General features: G+C 43.2%; 1 protein-coding gene across 1 annotated transcript in view; it reads right to left on the reverse strand.

Annotated features, from left to right (window-relative positions):
- LOC126163202 (dynein axonemal heavy chain 3) overlaps positions 1 to 18,865 on the reverse strand; it is a 1,221,238-nt gene that overhangs the window by 707,130 nt on the left and 495,243 nt on the right. The gene's annotated exons all lie outside the window — the stretch shown is intronic.

Here is an 18,865-nt window from a genome sequence, read left to right on the forward strand (position 1 = left end):
CTGCCTCACCAAATCTTTTCTAATAATCTATTAACTATGAAATATTGGCTATTATAACTCAAAAACAGTGTTAGTAACTAATTTTGCTTGAAATCTTCCACCTACGACAGTGAAACTATAAATCTGAAATGATACAACTTCCTCATTTCCCTTAATGTGGGTAAAGAAATTATCCACTTATCAACAGTTCTGTGTTCACATCTGGTCTCCATCTCGTCATCTGGACACAATATTTCGGTGGTCCATCTGGCTGCTACTTTTAAGTGAGTAGGCCATGGTACTATCTCACAAGAACTGAAATCAAACATGCAGTGGTTGGTCGTGAGTCCACCACGTATGTGCAAACATAACCACCGTCCACCAACAGGTGCAACAGCACAGCAGTAGTGAAAGCTCATAGAAATGATAAATCGATATCAAACACTACTTTGAAGATCGAGACAAGGACTGTTGTTTCTTAACATCAAAGAGAAAAGGGTTCCAACTCTTACTTAAAGGATATCGCTTATCTCTGTTTATAATATTGTCAGATAGCCCGATTTCAATGGCTTCTTTCACTACACAGTCCCAATACCATGACACAGGAGCAACCGTTTGTGTCTCATCATACAACATTTTATGTCCTTCCATAAGACAATGTTCTGCCACCCTGTACACAAGCAAGTGGTCCTGAACATGTTGGTTCATAGAGCCAAGGTTATCTCTGATGACGACCACCTAAAATCTGAATTGCAGAACTTCAAATGTGTTTTCAGGGAAAATGGATACAGCAAAGGAGACATCGCAAATGCTCTCAAGGGCCGCTGACAAAAGACATCTGGTAAATCAGTAGAAGAGGCCAAACGGACTGCATTTCTGCCACACTGTGAGGCAACTAGCAGTAAGTTAGGATATCTGCTGCAGAAACATGGGCTAAGACCAGTGTTCTGCCCCACCCCAAGATACAAGATATGTTGCGCCCTGTTAAACATGACATTGCTCTTCGAGTGTCCAACGTGTATGGTATAACCTGTGAATGTGGCAGAATGTATATCAGACAAACAATTCACATGGTTGCAGAGTGTTGTGCTGAGCACAAGCACCATATAAAATAAAGGGAGCTTGACAAGTTGGCCATAGCGAAGAACTGCCTAGAAAACGGACATAAAATACAGTTCGAAAATACAAAAGTGTTGGCTCATGCAGCTACATATTGAGACCCCATTATAAAGGAAGCGGCCGAGATGCGTTTAAACAACAATAAATCCAACAGAGAACAGGGGCACACACTCATCAGGGCATGCGGGCAGGCATTGGACATCAAAAGAAAGCAAAGACAGATGTGCGACGCGGGAGCGGCAGCTCCAAACATGGCGCCTGCCCCTGGCACCACCTGACATCACTGGTGCTGCCACAGGCAATAGCTCTGCTAGCTGCCCAGCTCAACTTACGTGCACACGCCACATTGGGTCTATCTGATTGGCTGATGATGATGTCATCATGCCTATATAATCGAGAAACCGTAGTAGCCCCCGCAGTCAGAGAACTCCGGACAATGATGGCGGAGATGGTCATCGAGAGCTCAAGGATTTTATTCAAATTGACGCAGCTTGAAAACTGAGAATATTTTATTCATGTACGCTGTCACGAAAGATTCTAAGGACAGATGATGACACCTGTCGACATGTTGTGATCAATCTCACAAGCAAACAACTTGATGATGCTGTGCTGGCAGTATTGGAAAAAGGATTGAATTTTGCCCCTACGCCCAAGAATGTTCCCCTTACGAATTTAATTTCCACTCTTGAACAAGTGGTGTCCAGGTTTCCTGACGATCTAGCTGATGAGGTTAGACAAGAGGTTTCTCATACATTGCGCTGGTGCCACCCCCACGACATAACATCTACTCACTTGAAAGAGCCACAATCCGGTCCATGAAAGAAAACCAGGATTTAGTAATTCTTCCAGCAGACAAGTCCAACATGACGGTTTTTCTTTCACATGGGACGATTATGAGGATAAAATGGGTCTTTTGCTTGCAGACTCGGCATACTGAAGATTGAAGAACGATCCAACTGCACGTTTAAAATGCAAGACACTTTCACTTTGGAAGAAGAGTTCATTATCTGATAATGTTCTTAAAAAACTTCAACCTGGTGTTACAGGTTCTCTGACATTAACTGGTTGGCTAAAGGCACACAAGCAAGGAGTACCTCTTTGGCCTATTGTTAGCAATTTGGGCTCTCCTACTTACAACTTAGCCAAGTATTTAGCGTCCATTCTCAGTCCCAATGTCGGAAAATACGAACACCATATTTCCAGAAAATATGATTATTCAAAGTTTGAAATCTTTGTGTCTCAGTCCCACAGATCTGCTAGTTAGTTCTGATGTTGTGTCTCTGTTTACCAGAGTTCCTCTTGAAGATTCTTTGCAGTTAATTAGTGAAAAATTGGATGAAGAAACAACTAAGCTTTGTCACCATGTGTTGACATTGACATATTTTTTATTTAATGACAAATACTTTGAACAAACTGACAGAGTGGCTATGGGGAGTCCACTATCCGCCATAGTCCCCAATTTGTTTATGAAAGACTCTGAGCACATGGCACTGAAGATGGAATTCTCAAAACTAACTTGCTTCTGGAGATATGTTGACGATACGTTTATGATATGGCTATATGGGAGGGATGCTCTAGATCGTTTCCTAGATCATTTTAATTGCCTGCATCCCAATATCAAGTTCACGATGGAAGTAGAAAAGGATGGAAAATTTCCATTTTTGATGTCTTGGTCTACAGGAGGGACAATGGGACATTGGGATATAGTGTTTATCATAAGCCCATGCATACGGACCGATATCTTCATGCATCAAGTTGTCATCCATCGTACCAATGTAATGGGGTTCTATGTACATTGGTAAAAGAGCTTACGCCATCTCAGATGCAGATAGTTTGACACAGGAGCCAGACCATCTAAAAGCTGTGTTCAAACAGAATTGTTATACTGACAATTATATCTTCCATGCGCTACAGATTGGACGTTCGCGGGAACCAACAGAAGATACAAGCAAATCGGTGGCATTCTTACCTTTTGTGGGGAGCATATCTTCAAAAATAGGTAGAATTTAAAAGAAATTTAATGTTAAAAGTGTATTCCATCTGCCAGCTAAGACCAGAGCCCAGTTGGGCTCAGTGAAGCATGATTTAGGTTTGAGAAAGCCCAGAGTCTACAAGATTCCCTGCCATTGCAGGAAAATCTATATTGGACAAATGACTCATATGGTCCAGGATCGTTTTGTGGAGCATCATCGTCATATGCATTCATTTCAGCCAGAAAAATCTGCAGTGGCAGAACATTGTCTTATGGAAAGACATAAAATGTTGTATGATGAGACACAAGCGGTTGTCCCTGCGTCATGGTATTGGGACTGTGTAGTGAAAGAAGCCACTGAAATCTGGCTATCTGACAATATTATAAACAGAGATAAGGGGTATCCTTTAGGTAAGAGTTGGAACCCTTTGCTCTTTGATGTTAAGAAACAACAGTCTTTGTCTCGGTCTTCAAAAACTGTCATTAGTGTTTAATATTGATTTACCATTTCCGCGAGCTTTCACCACTGGTGCGCTGTTGTACCTGTCGCTAGAGGGCTGTTATGTATCCATATGTGTAGTGGACCCACAGTTGATGTATAAACGAGCCACCACAGCATGTTCAATTTCAGTTCCAGCAAGATAGTACGACGGCCTACTAACCTGGAGATGGTGGCCAGATGTACCGCCGAAATATTGTGTCCATATGAAGAAATATTCCAGCTGGAGACCTGACACAAATACAACCAATTATTACACTGGGAAAGTTTACAGAACCAAAACAGTCATGTACTTAACAATATTCGTGCCTCTAGTTTTGGTATCTTTCTCCCAGATTGGTAAGCATTTACTGCATTTTGAGGAAGATGTAGCTCTTTTTTTTTCTGTGATGCATGTAGACTGGAATTTGAAGTTTTTAGGTAGAGCTTGTACCTAGATTTTAATGTTAACAGGAATAGCTTCAAAATATCTGATCTTACTATCTGGCATGTAACTGTCATCAGCAAGTAATGGGGCTAATTCGATTATGAAATCAGCAGCTCTGAATCTGAAGCTAGCTATTTGTAACCTCTCATTTCGTTCTTCCAGGCCACCCAAGGACATTTTACACTGCATACCAAAAAGCATTGTAAAAGGGCTTGCCCCTTCAGTTTCACTTGGAAATAACTGATGCCCTCGATTCAAATTTATAATGTCTACTTATCTGAATGTTTTAAAAATGCACATTTTTTTTCTTCTGTTGCATTTTCACAATGAGTTTAAATGTTTGTCAGCACACCACTTGTTAAAGACCATTCTTGCTTCATGAGTAACTGGATGCACTGCCAGACCAATGCCTACAGCAACAAATAAGTTTTCATAGCCATGACAATACACACTGAAAAGAATTAAACATACTTAACCAATGATATGTTACACATAACATTCAAAACTCAGCACTAATGAGATAACACAAGTATTCTGTCAACACACTGTGAGACCTTAACTTTTCCCAGCGAATTGAACGTTCAAATAACTTACGGGTTTGTTGCCGGGTGACGTCGGCGAACACCGCCGATATTTCGACAGGAGCACACCCTGCCATTCTCAAGGCACAAATGCAAGGAAGAAGAAATGTGCAAGCAAATTTAATACCTCGATTCACAGAGGAAAAACAAGGAAGACACCACACACAGAACAAGTGTCAACACAAACAAAGATAACCAGCATAAGAAATATCTATAGTTACAATTAATCAACAGGTGAGGTAGCACTAATTCTGTCCCTCTGTTTTTTGATGAGAGACAGAGCCGGATTCCAAGCAGCATTTAAACAAAATCCACCATCTCTGTTAATAAGGTTGCTTGATAGTCTGATTTCAACAGATTCCTTAATAACACTATCCCAATATCTGGACGTGCAAGCCAGAATCTTCGTGTTGTTGTATTTCATAGGATGACCGGTGTCAAGGCAATGTTCTGCAATAGCGGATTTGCTCGGCTGTTGTAAGTGTGTGTGACGCTTATGTTCAATACACCGGTCTACCACAGTCCTGATTGTCTGACCAATATATGACATGCCACAGCTGCAAAGAATATGATACACCCCAGCCTTACGCAAACCAAGATCATCTTTTACGGACGCCAACAGGGCCTTAATCTTAGAACGTGCTCAAAAAACACATTTCACATCATATTTCCACAAAATACAGCCAATCTTGTTGGAAATGCTTCCTGCATAAGGCAAAAAGCCCGTAGACTTAGGTGCCACTTCATCGCTATCATCACTCACTCGTTGCAGAGAAGGCTGATGGCGCAACGCACGTTTGATCTGCCTCTCACTATAACCATTCTGACGAAAGGTGAGAGGCCAATACAGTGGAGGGGTCGAATTGTAGCAAGTGTGGCTGGTGGATGGCTAGGGAAACACAGTTGGAAGGTACAATGCTTTTATTTATCTTGCCCTACAACATTCTTAACATGATGACACTGCAGTCACACCAGTAGCACATGGTGTTGGGGTCCTGCAGAGTGCTCTAGAAGCTAGCTCCTGGGGCAAGTCTAGCTATGACATGCACACCCGTCATTGATGACATTCATTTTCCCTCTCACTAATGTGTGCCCCAGTTTGCAGAGTGTGGCAGCACATGGCAAGTGCCAGCAGTAAATTTTTGTACCACAATTTTTGTGGAAATGTCACTAGCCAGTAGAAGAATTCGCTTCCCCCACCCCGCGACGATGAGAGGTGCTAGGTGCCAGAACACTCTCCAGGTGACTGAGTGCAGAGAACATACAACTGTCTAACGAGGCAGAAGCTTGGCAGCTGCCATAGACTGCCTGGAGGAGGCTCATCCACAGAGGGTGGACTTAGCATTCAGAGGCGGCCTGGCGGAGACAGCGGCCCTCTCTAACATTAGCTGCTCATTGACTCGTAACCCAGTGGTGATCAGTGTGGCCAACGTTACATGGTGGGTGCTACCAGGCTGTGCAAGTCTCTTCTACAATCGATGAGTATTTCTACCACTTAAACCGCATTTATTATGCTGATACACAGCTTCCAACAACGTAGGAATCACCATCCCTGTGGCTCAACGATGTAGAAACCCTTTTCACCCGTCCCACAGTCACAGAATATTACTCCCTCGGCACCTGTCGGTTGCCCATTGTTTTTAGACACAGCCTTAGCAGAGCTGCTATTTCCACAGTACTGCTCAAACTTAGTGGCGGCACTACACACCTCTCCCCTTTCAGTAGACCCAGCCCCGGGGTCTCTATCCCTAACTGGACTGTACAAAAGACTTCAAATACATGAACACAACATACATTATTTAGAGTTTCCTTCTTAAAATTACACTGCTTGTAGCACATTGGCTGTTGCATATCAACTTATTTGTCAAATCATACATCGTTACATTGACCTTCTCCTCTTATTGCAAGCTACCCAATATGCATTTCACTTACAACAACAAATAACAACTATCTGTTGTATTAGATCATATTATTTTTTTCATTCCTTTCTTTTCTTATATATAAGCTATATGTAAACTGTATGGGTTATAGACACCTTCAAAGATACATTAACCAGTTGTTTTGTGGCAAGGATAATGTTACGATACGTCATTAAATATCAGTAAGGGGCAAACTAAGAAATACGCTCTTTAATTTACTAATTCCTGTATCTTCACACTCTTGTTTTGAGAAGTGGTTGTGTGCGACGTATGCCTCAGGTGTCTCATGGGATTTCTGTAGAACATCCAAGCACATGTGTTTAGGAATCACTGGTAGTTTTTCTTGCAAAGTAATCCATTAACTACCTTAAACTATCCTTTCATATTCTCTAACGGATTGAAGGCAAGCATAATTTGAGATATCTTGGCATCCTTCTTCTGCTCAGCAGAGAGATCCTGGAGTGCAGCAAGACAACAGTCACTATCTTCATCAAAATCTTGATGGTCCTGCACAGGGTTTCTCAAGAGACAGTCGGCATATAGATGGTTTTCTTCCACTTTTGTACACTATGGTAATGTCATATTCTTGAAGACGTAGTGCCCACCTGGCGAGTCACTCTGTTGGATCCTTACGACTTATCAACCAACAAAGTGAATGATGGTCTGTAATAACTGTGAATGGTCTTCCATAGAGATACTGTCGAAATTTGCACATGGCCCAGATGACAGCAAGACATTCTCTTTCTGTAGTTGAGTAGTTTCTCTTAGCTTTTGTGCGTGTCCTAGAAGCATAGGCTATAACCTTCTCTTTTCGATCCGAAATTTGCACCAGAACAGCACCGATCCCATATCCCCTGGCCTTTGTGTGTGGTTCTGTAGGTGCTCTCTCATCAAAGAGAACAAGTACAGGGTCAGTCGTCAGAGCTTTTCACAGAACTTCGAAAGAATCTTGCTGAGCACCACGCCAGATAAATTTAGCATCAGCTTTTAACAACTCTTGGACTTGCCTGGCTTTGATACAAAATTATTTGATAAAACGACGGTAATAAAACATAATCCAAGGAAGCTTCTCACATCTCTAACACTTTTAGGAATAGGAAGTTTCGTTATATATCTCACCTTTTCAGGGTCTGGCCGCACAGCTTTGTTTGACACAAGGTGTCCAAGTATTTTGATTTCTTTTGCTCCAATTGGATTAAATTTCAGTCCACCTTGTTGTAGACACTTAAGAACGGCCCTCAGTCTTTTTACGTGTTCATCAAATGTCTCTTAGAACACTATAATGTCACCTGAATAACAAAAACATATCATCCAATTCAGGTGCCATAGAAGATTATCCATCATCCATTCAAAAGTTGCTGGTGCATTATACAAACCAAACGGCATTACCTTAAACTCATACAGGCCCTCAGGGGTGATGAATGCAGTTTTCTCATGATCAGCCTCATCTACTTCAATTTGCCAGTATCCCAAGTACATGTCCATGGATGGGAAAAACTTAGCCCCCTTCAGACAATCTAGTGTATCATCAATCCACGGAAGAGGTTGAACGTCCTTTTTAGTTATCTTATTAAGCTTCCTGTAAGCGCCAACTGCCATCCTTCTTCCCTTACGGGGACCACTGGTGACGACCAAGGGCTCTGCGAAGGCTGAATGATGTCATTCTGCATCATTTTCTTTACCTTGTTGGGAATTATTCGAAGTTCCACTGGTGACACATGGTATGCTCTCTGGCTTATTGGTTGATGGTCTCCAGCGCTAATTTGGTGCTTCACTGTCAACTTGTCTACTTTGATCTTCACCTGTGGACTGAAGCATGCAGAGAACTCTTGAAGAATAGCAAGTAGCTTCTTCTGTTTTCCTTAGTGAGATCAGTGATAGTCGAGCTAGAAGATCTTGTCTCATAGTGGTAGCACTAATTTTGCTCACAGACTTGGCATGGGAAGTTTCTATGATGCTCAGCTGTCCTGCAATTAACAGCTCAGCGTTTGCTATGCACATGTGTCTTGGAAGGATCTGCAGTTTTTGGTGACAGTTAACTATCCAAATTTACCAAATCTGTTTTTAAATGAGACGACAGAGGCTGGGATGACCAAGTTATTCTCCGGTGGTAAGCTTCTCTTACATTCCACTACAAGATCCATGGGTTGATGCATGGCATGACACATGGTAGTTACCTTTGTATTGCTGACTGCAGGAATGATCACTTCGTCCAGCACACATAGTCTCCACACACTCAGATAACACCGAACTTGGTGTTAATAGCTTCTTCAGTTTCTAGAATGCATCCTGGCATACCTTTGCCACTCAAACTTTATGCTTTTCTTCAACAACTGCAAAGCATACAACACATTGCCAAGGTTTCAACAACTGTTGAAAAGTTGCTGGTGGATTTTTAACCCAAGTGTCATCCTACAATTTTGATAATGGTCCTTAAGCAGTATCTCCAGCTGGTGGATACCATCCATAGAAACATGGTAAGAAATGTGTTCCAAGTTGCCAAAAGTCATAGTGATATTCAGTGTCAGATACAGGTCAAACACTGCCTTGCTGTTGCCAGCATATCTTATATTTCTTAGACCCATCTGGTGCCATCTTCAGTATGACCACCACAGCATCCTCCTATAGACTAGTGCTTCCCTCTACTGTCCCATCTGCTAGTTGTTGGTTAATAGCTGGCTGAAAATACTGATATATAACAGAAATAACAATTTTGGCATTTCCACTCCATCTGTTTCTTCTAGATGCTACACAAACCTAGACAATGCAGTTTCTGTGGCAGTCAGTCCGACTGCAGTGCACAATTGCTGTTTCCCAATTATCGTCATCTAGGACATCCAGACTACCTACCAACAATCCGTTTATCAGCACCAAAATTATCTATACTTCTGGGTAGCAGTTCACCATCACCTTTCACTTGTACATGTACATGCTAGTTCTCACAAAGCAACATCATGTGTTCGATACTGGTGTATCCAATACATCATTTTCTGGAAGTAGTTCTACCACACACAACATATTAACAGCCACCCATTCAACATACATTGCCTATGGCCAATTTTTGCAAGCTGTGTTATCAGAAAGACTAGCCACAGGACCACATAGTAACCTTCACTTTGTGTGGCACAACTTCGACACATTGCTTAAAATGTGGCAGCCCAACCTGAGTATTCACCATTGCTGAACACAAAGACTTATCTTACTGTCCCCAACCTCACACAAAGTATAGCGAGGTGGATTCAATTGCCTCCAATCTACCAAGTCCATACTTACCACTGGCACATGTGCCTCTGTGTGAAATGAAAACTTGCACTTCTTCCCAATCACAAATCCCAATAACTTGCAATTCTTTCCACTCACAACTCCCAATACATCAAATTCTGCCTCTGCATACATACTACTAGCATCAAAAGTTACTGGGAACAGCACTTGGGTCCTTCTTGGGTTTAACACTTGTCTGTTTCGTACCTGCTTACCCTCGCCACTCCTAATATTGCTTTGATTGTGTCCTACAACACCATGCCTATTACACTGAGACTGTCAACAAAATGGCTCTGAGCACTATGGGACTTAACTTCTGAGGTCATCAGTCCCCTAGAACTTAGAACTACTTAAACCTAAGAACATCACACACATCCATGCCCGAGGCAGGATTCGAACCTGTGACTGCAGCGGTCGCACGGCTCCAGACTGTAGTGCCTAGAACCGCTCGGCCATCCCAGCCGGCAGAGTGTCAACACTGGCACTGGATGTGCCATACACGTCCACATCTATAGCACTTTATGCTAGTTAAAAAAGAAAACGCCACCTATCATTTATTCCCATTGCTTCATCAATTTCATCAAACTCCATAACTAACCTGACCACGGAGTATATGTCCTTGGCCTTAGAAAGACATCCAATGGTCTGTGTTTGTTTCCCTGGTTTATGACTGTATTCAGCACATCATCCTCCTCCAAACTCTTATGTTTGCACATTGAGTTTATTTATTCTGTCCACAAAATCTTTCACTGACTCACCATGCTCCTTTGTTAAACTACTCATCTGCTTGCAGAAATATCTCGTACTGTTCTGTTTCTCATATCTTTTCAGGAAGACTTGTTCCAACTCCTTAAATGTGCATGCTTTTCACAACCTCTCTATGGTGTTAGTTTCCCTATCAATTGTAACTTTGCTATTTGCAGTAACTGATCTGGTGACAAACATCAAAACTCAGCTGTTTAACTGCAGATCATGCAAGAAAGGCAATAGATCTTCCGCTGAGTTTCCAGAGAAGGCTGTGGTCAAGACGGCAGTGGCTGGATCTACTAGAAGACTACGTGTTCAGCTAAAATTAACATTTTATCCCTGCAAGCCACCCAAGTAATTCTGTTTAACTGTGATAGGAAATTAATCAATAACTGCATAGCCTCTTGTCTGGTTACACTCTCCATTTTACACTCTGCCTCTGCTGAGCCTTAATACCCAATACCAATAAGACCAGTAATCAATAGTTTATATGCTGCAATACATCAGTTAAAACCTGCATCTCATCATCATGAGCCACCTCAACACAATATGTTGTTTAGCCACATAACCATACCTAAAACTATTAAAACAAACTACTGCCACCGCCTCATTACACAGCGTAAAGTAACCTAGTAAAATGCACCAGCATCTCACCGGTTGCAAATATTGCTCCCTAGTGTTACAATGGAACTGAGAAAGGTAAGTGGGTTGTGATGGCTGCACTAAAGTTAGCTGCAAAGTACTGTGAATTTGCCACACAGACCCCGTGTTACTTTCAATTTTTTATTTTTATTTGAATGCACGATGTCTGTTCCTTCGAAAGGACAGACACCATGCAGTTCCCACAGCTATGGAATACTATATATTATAATTCATAAGCCTGACTGGGCAATGGATTCACTTTCTTCAGTGTGGATGCACAAATACATCTGACCTCCTGTGGGAACATCTAAGTAGGTAACAGGATATAAAGAACAGGGACTGCGGGTAGGTTGCGTTCGGCGAGAGTATGGAGCGACCGTGAGGCATACCGAGACAGTCTGTGCAGTTGTGACAACACTGTGTCTCAGATGGTGCAGTGATTACCGCACCTGCCCAGTAAGCAGGAGATCCCGGGTTCCAATCCCGGCCCGGTACCACACTTGCACTCGTCGCTGCTGATTCTGCTCAATGTCTCAATGTAACTGATAGCAGCCATCCCCCTTCAGTTTACACATAGACCCTCTTCAATTTACATATAGACCCCATATTATCTACATACGAAAACAGGACAGCCAAAATAATCATTGTCGATTAGGTCACTCTACTGTCTGACGACAGTTTGTGTTGCAAGGAGGTCAACACTGCTCACACTAGCTGCTACCCGAGGATGTCTAACACAAAACTGCAGTGGCCCAGGGTGAGAGGCCACTACGGTGTATACATTGACATGCGATGGGGGATAGAGATGGTGGTATTGGCTGGTAGTGTCTAGGAAAACACAGCTGGAAGGTTAAACATTTTTATTCAAATAGTGCTACAACAACTGTAGTGCAGTGATGCTGTGGTAACGCCACCTCAAGCGTGCTGTGTGGAGGTCCTGCTGACTGATGCAGAAACTTCCTACACCTCTGGCTGTGACATCAGTGCCCAGCACTACCAACACTAGTTTTGCCCACCTAGTGGAATGTAGGTAAGTATGCACAATGCACCAGCACATGGCAAGAGCTGGCGGCATGTCTGTCTACCAGAGTTCTCATGGAGATATCAGGACCCAGAACAACAGTTCACAACTGTGGATAGTGAGGGAGGAGGGGGTGTACTGAATTCACACACGGATGGAAGTGTGTGGGAGACTGCACTGACCTGGACTACTGAATAAGGCCCTCTAAGGCAGAAGTTTGTTAGCTGCTGCAGGGAGCCTGGGAGCAGCTCATATGTCACACGGCTCTGAGACCATGGTGGAAGACTTACCACTCACAGCTGCTCTAGTGGAAATGGGAGCCCAGTCTGGCATTCTATGCAGCCGCAGGTGAGCTGTTATTTCCATGGCAGTGCCAAAAATTTAGCAGTTGCAATACTTTTTTTAAACTGAGTGACTTTCTACACAATGTTGAAGTAAACATGTTGATAGGAAGATTATTCCAAAGATAATGTGAAATCTATGGAATCCTGTGACAACATAACATTTTTATCCATACGCTGCATCAGCAATAGTGGGTGGTCGTTTCTAATATTTGTATGCTTGTATATTACAAAGAAAACATTAGATGATTTCAAAACTACAGTGTCTTCTATAGATTGGCACCAAATAATTGATGAATTGCCACCAAATTCTGCACCCTTAAAGTGAAATTTGATGAACATTTTCCATTAAAACCCAAGAGATATTCAAATGCTAAATCAAAATGTAGACAAAAACTAACAAAGTAAAGAGGTGGTATATTCCTAGACTAGCCAAAATAAAATGTATTGTCCAAAAACTAAATGACAAGATCAAAGCTGCTAAAGATATAGATATTAAGGACAGACTGTACTCTAGTTATTTACAGATCAATAGGATCTACAGAAAGGAAGTAGAAAAAGGAAAGAAGGAAAGCAATTCCAGATTTATTGAAGAAGCTCACAATCCTTGTAAAGCAGCATGGGATCTGGTTAATGACCACAGGAAAAAGCCCACCTCTTGCTCTAATTCTTCCAGTCAAGATGAGTTTAATGACTATTTTATAAAAATAGTGGAAAACACAGTAGATGAAATTCCTGACTTTGGAATACATCCTGCAGCTGCTGTGAAATTTGAGAATAAATGCAGCATGGTAATGTGGAAGAGAGTGTATCCAAAAGAAATAATATAAATTGCAAAAATGCTACAAATCTTCAGGGACCCATGATATTTATGGCATGTCCTGTACTATGTTAAAAAATATAATCAGTTAAATTGCACAGCCATTAAGAGTGCAGGGGAATTTACAGACTTTTTGAAAGTAGCGCGCACAGTGCCTGTTTACAAAAAAGGCAGTCCACGTGAAGTGTCAAGCTACAGGCCCGTATGAGTACCAGTACTCGAGAGGGTGATGGAGTTGATAATGAAGGAACAACTATTAAGTTACTTTGAAGGAAATAGTCTTTTTTATGATGCGCAACATGGCTTTCAGAAGGGCAGGTCAACAACAACAGCCGTACTTGACTTAGTTACAAACATAAGTCAGGGTTTTGAAGACAAAGAGTCTATAGCACTAGTATTCTGTGACCTCAGTAAGGCATTTGACTGCATCCCACATAAGGCCCTGCTCAGAAAGCTAAAAACATATGGTATAGGGGGATCTGTCCTGTGAACTCTTGAACCCTACCTGAGAAACAGACAGCACATTGTCTCCGTGCAAGAAGCTGATTCAGGTGAGAAGAAGCTACAGCATGGTGTGCCACAGGGATCGGTAACAGGGCCCCTGCTGTTCCTTATCTTCGTAAATGACATAGGTTCCAATGGGCCCACCTTGCAGTTTGCAGATGATACAACCTTGTTCTCAAAAGGAGAGAATGTTGTACAGGCTCTCCAACAAGCAGAAGTCTTGTTGAATGAAGCTAATGCCTCTTTTATCCTGAACAAAATGAAAATTAATGGAGAAAAAACTCAAGAGGATGATATGCAGCCTCAGCAATACTGGTGCACTGGTTAACACAGCAGATGTTAAACTTCTGGGCTTTCTCATTGATACCCAATTAACCTGGCAACAGCACACCAAATATGTATGTTCCAAACTCTCACAGGTCCTGTACCTCTCGAGGAAACTGAAAAGTATAGCACCAGAGCAGTACCTGCTAACTGTGTATTATGCAATGTTCCACAGCCACATCAGTTATGGGCTGTTGTTTTGGGGCCATCCTGCAGGCTGCAAGAATGTGCTTTTACTGCAAAAGAAAGCAATGAGGATCATTACTTCACGCAAAAAACAGACCACTGTGTGTGTGTGTGTGTGTGTGTGTGTGTGTGTGTGTGTGTGTGTGTGTGTGTGTGTCTGTGTCTATAGAGGGAAACATTCCACGTGGGAAAAATATATCTAAAAAGAAAGATGATGAGACTTACCAAACAAAAGCGCTGGTAGGTCGATAGACACACAAACAAACACAAACATACACACAAAATTCAAGCTTTCGCAACCAACGGTTGCCTCGTCAGGAAAGAGGGAAGGAGAGGGAAAGACGAAAGGATTTGAGTTTTAAGGGAGAGGGTAAGGAGTCATTCCAATCCTGGGAGTGGAAAGACTTACCTTAGGGGGGAAAAAAGGACAGGTATACACTCGCACACACACATATCCATCCGCATATACCGCATATATATATATATTTCTAGTTCACCTTTATCTGTCCCCATATATTTTTATATTTATTTTCATTTTCATTTCAGCCTCATGTTACACTTTCCACCTTCTAGTACCATGTCACCCTCACAACACCTCCACAACGACCCCATTAAGTTTTATTTACATTCCCTCTGCAAACATGCCTTCGCCCTAGCCAGATTACACTCCCATATTTTATTTTCTCAGGCTTGTCTGACATTTGCCATCACCCCCAAAGGCCTCACACTTAAAGTTCCCATCTCTGGCTGCAACCCTTCTTTCCATCAGTCCCTATACCAGTTCCAAACTGAACAATCCATTGCCCTCACCCACCTAATCCTTCACCTACACATCCACTCAGCCAATCAACACACCCGTCAACTCCTATCCTTAATAAAAGTCCTCAATATTTCCTCTCCCACATCCACACCGGCTGTTCAGAGCATCCTCCTACAGGCCAACCACAAATTAGAACAGCACACCCTCCACCTTAAAAAACTATCCAATCTCCTGGTTTCCCACCTCCGGAAAAACAACACACTCACCCTTCACAACCTTTCCAGCAAACCTCAACCTCCTCTCATTGCACACAACCCCAGTCTCTCCCATCTACTCAATCTCCCACTTCCAGCTCCACTCCCTTCAAAACCTCAAAATTCCAGTCAACACAATCTGGAACCACAACACCCCAATTCAGTAGTTAACCTTTCCTCCAAACCTCTCTCCCCAATCCGAAACCTCTGTCCTATCCAAAGGCCTCACCTTCAGCCCCACTCCCAGATTTAACCAAACAGCCATCGTCAAAGATTTACTGTCCTACACCCGTACTCTCTGCTGGAAATATCACTTTGCCATGAAGAAAAATGATCCTAATCCTACTCCTAATGATCCAACTCCCCAAGACACTATCCAAATTGAACCCTGCCTGGAACAGTTCCATCCTCCATCACAGTGAGACCCACCTCCTCTTCCTCAAAATCACCCTCTCCTAATCTTCCAGGAATTTCTGACTTCCAGCCTTGCCTCTCAATCCTTCTTAAAAAACCTTATCCTACTCCCAACATCACCACTGCTGAAGCCCAGGCTATCCGTGATCTGAAGGCTGACCAATCCATCGTCATTCTTCCGGCGGACAAGGGTTCCACGACTGTGGTACTTGATCGTCGGGAGTATGTGGCTGAGGGACTGCGTCAGCTTTCAGACAACACTACTTACAAAGTTTGCCAAGATAATCGCATTCCTGATGTCCAGGTGGAGCTTCAAGGAATCCTCAGAACCTTAGGCCTCCTACAAAACCTTTCCCCTGACTCCATCAACCTCCTGACCCCACCGACACCCCGCACCCCTACCTTCTACCTTCTTCCTAAAATTCACAAACCCGATCACCCCGGCCGTCCCACTGTAGCTGGTTACCAAGCCCCCACAGAACGCATCTCTGCCTACGTAGATCAACACCTTCAACCCATTACATGCAGTCTCCCATCCTTCATCAAAGACACCAACCACTTTCTCGAACACCTGGATCCCTACTCAGTCTGTTACCCCCGGAAACCATACTTGTAACCATTGATGCCACTTCCTTATACACAAATATTCCACATGTCCGGGGCCTCGCTGTGATGGAGCACTTCCCTTCACGCCGATCACCTGCCACCCTACCTAAAACCTCTTTCCTCATTACCTTAGCCAGCTTCATCCTGACCCACAACTTCTTCACTTTCGAAGGCCAGACATACCAACAATTAAAGGGAACAGCCATGGGTACCAGGATGGCCCCCTCGTATGCCAACCTATTCATGGGTCGCTTAGAGGAAGCCTTCTTGGTTACCCAGGCCTGCCAACCCAAAGTTTGGTACAGATTTATTGATGACATTTTCATGATCTGGACTCACAGTGAAGAAGAACTCCAGAATTTCCTCTCCAACCTCAACTCCTTTGGTTCCATCAGATTCACCTGGTCCTACTCTAAATCCCATGCCACTTTCCTTGACATTGACCTCCACCTGTCCAATGGCTAGCTTCACACATCCGTCCACATTAAACCCACCAACAAGCAACAGTACCTCCATTATGACAGCTGCCACCCATTCCACATCAAACGGTCCCTTCCCTACAGCCTAGGTCTTCGTGGCAAACGAATCTGCTCCAGTCCAGAATCCTTGAACCATTACACCAACAACCTGAAAACAGCTTTCGCATCCCGCAACTACCCTCCCGACCTGGTACAGAAGCAAATAACCAGAGCCACTTCCTCATCTCCTCAAACCCGGAACCTCCCACAGAAGAACCCCAAAAGTGCCCCACTTGTGACAGGATACTTTCCGGGACTGGTTCAGATTCTGAATGTGGCTCTCCAGCAGGGATACGAATTCCTCAAATCCTGCCCTGAAATGAGATCCATCCTTCACGAAATCCTCCCCACTCCACCAGAGTGTCTTTCCGCTGTCCACCTAACCTTCATAACCTCTTAGTTCATCCCTATGAAATCCCCAAACCACCTTCCCTACCCTCTGGCTCCTACCCTTGTAACCGCCCCCGGTTTAAAACCTGTCCCATGCACCCTCCCACCACCACCTACTCCAGTCCTGTAACCCGGAAGGTGTACATGATCAAAGGCAGAGCCACGTGTGAAAGCACCCAAGTGATCTACCAACTGACCTGCCTACACTGTGAAGCCTTCTATGTGGGAATGACCGCCGGCCGGTGTGGCCGTGCGGTTCTAAGCGCGTCAGTTTGGAACCGCGTGACCGCTACGGTCGCAGGTTCGAATCCTGCCTCGGGCATGGATGTGTGTGATGTCCTTAGGTTAGTTAGGTTTAAGTAGTTCTAAGTTCTAGGGGACTGATGACCTCAGTAGTTAAGTCCCATAGTGCTCAGAGCCATTTTTTTGGGAATGACCAGCAACAAACTATCCATTCGCATGAATGGACACAGGCAGACAGTGTTTGTTGGTAATGAGGATCACCCTGTGGCTAAACATGCCTTGGTGCACGGCCAGCACATCTTGGCAGTGTTACACCGTCCGGGTTATCTGGATACTTCCCAATAACACCAACCTGTCACAACTCCGGAGATGGGAACTTGCCCTTCAGCATATTCTCTCTTCTCGCTATCCGCCAGGCCTCAATCTCCGCTAATTTCTAATTTCAATTTGCCGCTGCTCATACCTCACCTGTCTTTCAACAACATCTTTGCATCTGTACTTCCGCCTCGACTGACATCTCTGCCCAAACTCTTTGCCTTTACAAATGTCTCTTGTGTCTGTGTATATGCGGATGGATATGTGTGTGTGTGTGAGTGTATACCTGTCCTTTTTTCCCCCTAAGGTAAGTCTTTCCACTCCCGGGATTGGAATGACTCCTTACCCTCTCCCTTAAAACCCACATCATTTCGTCTTTCCCTCTCCTTCCCTCTTTCCTGACGAGGCAACAGTTGGTTGCGAAAGCTAGAATTTTGTGTGTATGTTTGTGTGTCTATCGACCTGCCAGCGCTTTTGTTTGGTAAGTCTCATCATTTTTCTTTTTAGATATATTTTTCCCACGTGGAATTTTTCCCTCTATTATATATAGTTATAATAGAAGGAAACATTCCACGAAGGAAAAATATACCTAAAAACAAAGATGATGTGACTTACCAAATGAAAGTGCTGGCAGGTCGACAGACACACAAACGAACACAAACATACACACAAAATTCAAGCTTTCGCAACAAACTGTTGCCTCATCAGGAAAGAGGGAAGGAGAGGGAAAGATGAAAGGATGTGGGTTTTAAGGGAGAGGGTAAGGAGTCATTCCAGTCCCGGGAGCGGAAAGACTTACCTTAGGGGGAAAAAAATACGGGTATACACTCGCGCACACACACACCTATCCATCCACACATATACAGACACAATCAGACATATTCGTTTGTGTGTCTGTCGACCTGCCAGCACTTTCATTTGGTAAGTCACATCATCTTTGTTTTTAGGTGTATAATAATAGAGGTATATATATATATATATAGTTATAATAGAAGGAAACATTCCATGAAGGAAAAATATACC

The sequence above is a fragment of the Schistocerca cancellata genome, chromosome 2 (assembly GCF_023864275.1).
Source record: "Schistocerca cancellata isolate TAMUIC-IGC-003103 chromosome 2, iqSchCanc2.1, whole genome shotgun sequence".
Taxonomy (NCBI): Eukaryota; Metazoa; Arthropoda; class Insecta; order Orthoptera; family Acrididae; genus Schistocerca; species Schistocerca cancellata.